We start from the raw sequence: 7,187 nt of genomic DNA, 5'->3' as shown, positions 1-7,187 counted from the left end.
CAGCTCAATCTTTTATTATCATTCATATTTAAAAAAAAATAATTAATTACTAGTTTCTTGACTCAGTTTGAAAAGTATAGTAACAAAATACACATCCTGAAGCAGTAACTCTCAGAGATGGATGTGTTGCTCATTTTTGTCTCAATATGACATGGACAACTATTTCATGACCCTGTAATTCCAAGTCACTATTTCTCCATGGTGTTAGTGACTGTGAAGTAGCACCTGGAATGTCTAAATGCACCTGATCCTCCTCTGAGGACTAATCCCCATGAAAAACCATTGTGTAATATGGACATGGGTTATCACAAACAGCAATATTTCTTTTATAGACATGAACTCCTAAGTTTGAATGTAGAGAAATCATGGTTGCCTGCACATCTTTCCTTTGATCATTTCCAGAATGTTACTTAAGATGTTTTTTTTTCCAAAGATCCCAACTTTGTGAATTGGCAGAATCTTTTAAAGCAACTATTAAAAATCTAGGGGGGAGGGGGAATTAAATATATAAAAATATTCCAAAAACTACATTCTTTTAAACTGGACAGCCAACTACTGCCGTCCTATCAACATTGCAAAACAACTACTGATTCATCTGGCTGTTTATTCTGTTTGTTGAGCCAGCAAGAACTACCACCCAAAGAGGAGTATAAACCTCACAAACTGGTCAGGCCATACCAAGAGAAAAAAAAAAACCTTAAAGACAAAAATGTGCTTGAACAGCAAAAGGAGAGACAAAGCTTCATTAGAAGCAAACTTGGGTCTCCTTGCCAGAAAAAGTCAGTTCAAGGAAAATTAAAGCAGAAGGCAAAAGTAATGGTTCCCATAGGGAAAAGACTCAAGGGCTGCTGAGAAAATGCTAAGGCAGCCACAAAAGTGAAAAGGTTCAGCTGGTTGCAGACACAACCACAGTTGAATTCTTCCTTTAAAGGACTTGGGTTCTTTCCACAGCCCAACAGCAGGGCTGGACAGGCAGACACTCACCCAAAGGAGAAAGGAAAAAAAAAAAAAAATTAAAGGAAAAAGTCCAGCCTCAAGCCATCTTCCATTAAAATCACATAGACCTTTTTTCCAAATATAATTTTAATGGGTGTTAGGTAAGGCTCTAAATGCTGAATCATCACACAGTTTGATTTGGGGCTTTATTTGGTTTGAGTTTTTAGTATTAATTCACCAGAAGCAGGTATGGTGAAGGGTTGTTTTATGGACTAATTTACAAGGATTGCCTAAAATCCGAGAAAACTCTTGGACATCAGAGAGAAAAAGCAGGTGAGTCCAGCTTTGCTCCTGAAGTATAAGGTGATGGGATGGGAATGAAGAGCTCCAGCTCCTCCTCCTTGCCCAAATCTTTCTTTTGCTGACAGCTGAAAGGTTAAAAAGTGGAGGATGTTATGGTGCCTCTGCCACAAAAGAGATGTTTTGCATGAGGAACAGGAAGGGTCTTTCAGATCCTATAGACTGCAGAATTAATGAGCTGTAGTTTTTTCAGGCATATCACATCACAAACATGAGTAATTACCATTATGACACACTTAGAAGCAATGTAGCTTTCAGAGGAACAGTTGCTCCAACTCGAAAAGGCAACAAGGTTCAGTGGTTTGTACGTGCACAGACTACAGATATATTCATTTTTCCATCTGTTTCTTATTTGTCACAGAAAAACAGATAACTCAGAACTACTGACAGGAGTTAGAAATGTTCTAAAGCCCACCAAGTACACTGACTTTAATGTGTTTTGCAGAGAAAGAGAATAGAATTTGACAGGGTCATTGACCACTTGAACCAACTCAGATCAATGTCAAAACCAGTAAAAGGAAGCATCAGTAACTATAAATAGAGACACACAGTATTCCCATCACTGTGGCCCCAGGGCAGCAGCAGTCACCAGTAAACCCACTGTCCACGCCATGCAGACAACTCAATTATGTATTTCTTTTTATTTTCCTCATAAGTTTTTACATAGTTGTGGTTTTTCCCAACATGTTGTCAAGGAAACTCTACACTCCTTTAGCTTAGTATCCAGCTCTTTATTGCTATTGACACAGCAAAATTTAGGATTTTGAACCAATTGATACAATGTCCTTCCCATTATGAAGGGATCTTCATTTATGTCATAAGCTGGGTAGAGTTAAAATGAGACCTTTTTTTCAAAGTTCAGTTCTTCCAAAGTGCCTGGGAGAAACTTGCCAGCTAACTCTTCTGTTTATTATTTTATTAATCATTTTACATATCAATATTCTATTATGCCATATGCTATCCACTGAAAAATAGCCCTGTGGCCTGACTGGTGCCTTCTTATTTAGCTCTTTCCCAATTCCACTCTTGCATTATCTTTGAACAATGCTGAGTTCCTCTGACAAAAAATAATTTGTGAATTTCATGAGAGCTGCCAGCTAAATTCCAAGTGATAACAATTAAGTTGCAGTTGCACACTGCTTGTATCTTGTATTTTTCACTGGGAGAAGAGGTGCTATAAATAAATATATATATATATATATATGAACACTGAATTTAGGATGCACTGCAGGGAGCAGGAGCTCTTCAAGCCCTGCAGGTGCCATCGTGGTGTCCCCTGTGCCCACGCCGAGCTCATGTGGAGCACATGAGTCACATCCACACTGCAGAGCACCAGGGCAGGCTCAGATCTGGCACTCTGCCTCTCACCCTGGGCTCTGAGCTCTTCCACCTTCCACACAACACTCACCTGCTCCAGGAGTGCCCCAGGAGGGTTCCAGCTCTCATCTCATGCTTTAAGGCTGCAATTCTTACCCTGAGTGCCTCATGCATGGACAAAGACAGGGAGTGCTCATGTGAAAAAGCAGAGTGAAGTTTATGATTGCACTGGACTTGGATTTCAGTTGTCTGTCATGGTGAGAGGTATTTCTGTCCCTCTCTCCTTTGGGTCTCATGGAGCTTTGCTTTTATCTGTCGTCAAGGAAACACCAGGGTTTTTTCCCCCTTGCTCATTAATGTCTGCATTTTTGTTTCCATAGCTACAAAGGAACCTTAGTGTTTTAAAATAGCAGTAATTGGATTACCATGACTTTTTCAAATTTATTGACACCATTAATGGCTCTGATTTTCAAAAGCAGACACCGAAATTGTATCAGCAGTTTTTCAGCTATTACCGTATTATCTCTTTGTCCTGAAATCCTGGGTACATGCTCAGAAAAGTCTTCAGCAACCAGACTCACTGCAGCCAGACTCAGGCTCCATACGTGGTGCTCTGAAATTACTGAAAATAGTAAGAGTAATGCTCTTTACTTGGATTAGTTTCAATTTCTGATGGTCTCCTGCAGGAGTGCACGGGTTCTGTTGTGAATCTGTTCAGTATTAACATATTACAGATCCTTTGTGATTTGACCCCAGTAAAATAATCTGGAAGAATTTTTACAGCCAAGGATCTAGGCAAGTCAGGATGCAGGAAACATGGGAAAAGCACAAAGAATTGAGAGTAGCAGCATTGTTAACGACTGGTATTACTTAGCAGGGACATAATTCATGTTTTAAGACAAAAAGTGACACTCCTACACTGTCTGTGGCTCTGTGCACCCTCCTACCACCCTGAAACTGTTCCTGTGCTGCCTTCTAGCACTTTTCATTTACTTGTTACCGTTGCCTATTTGAGGTGCTCACAAAGCACCAGAAGTACATAGTCTGTACCCTTATCCTTTCCTTCCTGCCCCTCCTGCCCTCAGCCAAGGACAGAAAGCAGCTGAATTCACTGCATGGATGTGCCAGCAGGGGTGTCACCACTCCTTGTGCTGAGCCCCAGCCAGAGACACACAGCAGTGCCACACTGGAACTGGAAGAAAATGAACCAACAGCTTAAAAAGCTGCAAGAGGTGGACAGACAGAATGTCCAGATACCACCTATTGTTATAGAAAAACAAGCTCAAGAGAGTCACCAACCTACAATCGAGGCATAGCAAAAAGGTGACAAGTGGCTTAACACAAATAAGTGTGAACAAGGAAATCTCTTCAATCTAAAATATTAGTTCCTATTTTTCATAATGGATTTGTGTGCAGCCTGGAGGCTCAGACATTCTATTACCATAGAAACAGCATCCTGTGTCTCTGAGGACCTGCTGTAGCTGTGTGCTGTTATGGAAACAGCCATCTGAACAGCTCAACTCAGGTCTATGTTCCAGTGATTGTCTTTGTAAAGATCCATTGCTAAATTATCCTTTCGGGATTCATTTTAATAAAAACTTAGTCCCTGAAGTACATGGCAATTTAATAAACTCCTCGAGGCTTCTCCAAATTAAAAATACAGCAACGGAAAAAAATATATGTTAGAATTACCTTGCTCTTTCAATAATTAGCAACCTCTCCTAACCCCTACCATCTGCAAAGGTTTGGGGAGAGGATGGATCTGTCCTCCCCAACAACCATTAATAAAACTACTTCAGGAAAGCAAATTTTGACATCATCTTCTATGCAAGGACTCCTTCACACACTCATCCTATGTGCCAGCATGGAAGTGAAATTCAAAACATAAGGTGGTGCAGGGAGCAAATGTGGCCCACAGGACTGAACTGGGAATTCTCACATTTGAATTCCAGGTGAACCATTCTTTGTCTCGGAAAAGCCATCTGAGACAGATTTTGGAAAAGATAACATGTGAGTTGGAAGCTCAACTCCCACTAATTTTTTTTCCTGGGAATTGAGTCCTTAGTTGATCCTAGAAAATCTCCTCGACATTTTCATATTTGTAACATCTGAGATACTACTACTTAGATATTTCACTAGAGCTCTGTGGGCATGAGTATTTTGTATTTTCTTGAATAAAGCCATCAAAGAACCAGGAACACGACTAAAAGGTGCTGTTCATGTTAATAGTCAGCTGTAAAGAGCTTCCTGCCCAATCACACAAAATTTTCTATGTAGTTACTGCAACTTAAGACTGTAAATTCACACTTTTTATCTTCACTTTTTTTTCTTTAATCAAAACCATCCACACCAAGAAGGTCTTTCCAACCCAAAGCATCCCAAGAAGGTTACATCCTATCTCTTTATTCCTACACCAAATACTGCTTATTATGGCTTGTAAAGGGAACATTTCCTAACACTGAATATCTGAATATCTCTGATTACAACAGCATTTTATAATGTATAAAGAAATCACTCAAACATAATGAATTTGTGGGTATACTTCAAATACCTCCACTGGACTTCAGGGAAGCAGGAAAACCAAAGCTACTCAGAAATGTGTCAGCTTCAAAACCCTGGTCTTTTTCCATCTTGAGAGGGATGCAGTGATACCTCAGCAATATCACCATCATCATCATCATCAATTTTTTTTTCCTTTAAAATATTTACAGCCTCTTTTTATCAGCAAGGATTAAGATATGTGACACTCTGAAGCACACATCTACAAAGGGAACAAACATTGATTTTTGGAGTAAGAAAATTAAATTAATTTTAGTCATTGCTGGTTGTCTCCAAGTTTTGTGATTAATGAAGCTTTGTGGAGGCTTTTTATTAATATCATCATTTTCCTTAGATGTCTCCTTGCCTGATGGATCTGGCAGCACCAAGCCCTGTGTGAGTCCGTCTGCTCAGGAGTGTCCAGCTGGTCACACAGTATTTGTTTTTCCTGTTCCTATGCTACTCATCCCACTGCACATTTGGGAGCTCCTGCCTTTGAAGACACACAGAATGCACATCTTGATTAAAAAGAAGAGCTGTGCTCTTCATCTTGCCTTTTATAGACCTTTATTTTTAATAATTACTGCTTTGCAGTATTTTGTGTAGTTCAAAGAGCTCCTGGATACTCAGAATTTTTCATCAGTTGAAAGTGTATATAAAAATTCTTCCTATTTCTGAGCATGAAAACCAACCATTGACACTAAGATGCTTAAACTCCATTTTTTCCATCTCATTAATCATGAACCTGCTGGATATCCTATTGAATCAGTGCACTAGAACTGATATAAATATTACTTACTTGTGCAGCAACTTGGAAGTGCCTTCTAAATGACTCAATTTAGAGAAAAAATGAATTGAGGCAGCTAGGTAGAAAGTGCTTTAATGTACATTATGCAAGACCTAGGTACGAAAAATTGCTTTTTAAATGGTTTTGTGAGAAGAGCAGTCAATGCTAAAACTACTAATTCCTTTTTAAAATATTTTTAACTTCAGTTTGTAGCTGTCTGTTAACATTTTGGACTCTGTACTCATGTAACAGAGAACATATATGCATCCTCAGGAGATGGATTAATTCAAGCTGACTTAATCATACTGGGATAAATCTGATGATTTCTCGGTGCATAGAATTTAACTTTTCCTTTTTTTATTTACACACGTGGCTTATTCCCTTTATTACTGCTGAAACAGTAAGTTGCAGATTGCAGACAGCTTCATTTCAGCAGCACAATAGTGAAAAAGCTGTTTTCTCTCAAAGGGCTCTCTAATTAATCATCACTAATGGGGCTTTGCTAATTAACAATAATGGGGGTGGTGGAAGGCCTGGAAGGGTCTGAGGGCTGAGTCCAGGCTGGGAGGATTTTATTTGCTGTCCTTCACAAGTGCAACACACCCAGGGCTGGTCTCCAAATGGATATTTAACAGCTCATATGTTCTTGTAATATTTATTAAATTCGTAGATGCTCTTCAAGTTGTTGCATATGTTTGACTCGAATTCTCTTGGTCTGTGTGCAGCAGGTTTGTACAGGCCTGCTAAATGTGTTTGGCTTTGGGTCAGGAGAGAATGTAGTGGAGTTCTTTTGCAGGATTTCCAAGATTATAAGTATTCCCACATATTCCTCTCACTTTCCCTAAGTGCTGTAATATTTCACAGCTCAGTACATAAAAAGCCCCCATGGCCTGGAGTGTCACACAGTGGTTACAGGAAATGCAGATTCAGGTATTTTATCAAGCTGGACTCTGATATCACACCATCCCATGGCCTTTGATTTGGACTTTTCCTAAAAGGAATCTATGACTTTTACAGTAGTGACAATTGTATGGAGTTTGCTTACTTTAGAGTATAATGTGTTTATTAGAGCATACCAGGAAAGAAAATCCTTTTGTCCCAACTGTGTATGAAGAGTATTCTGTTACTTCATTTGCATGGAAGATCCTCGCATTATGTTTCCATCTTAAACTCTCCTATCTGGTTAATATTTTTCTTTTTCTTTTATAGTTTATCCCTTAAGCTGGATGAAATGAACTCATGAGAATCC

This window comes from Zosterops lateralis (genome assembly GCF_965231275.1).
Source record: "Zosterops lateralis genome assembly, chromosome: 16".
NCBI lineage: Eukaryota > Metazoa > Chordata > Aves > Passeriformes > Zosteropidae > Zosterops > Zosterops lateralis.
This window is presented reverse-complemented; position numbering follows the sequence as displayed.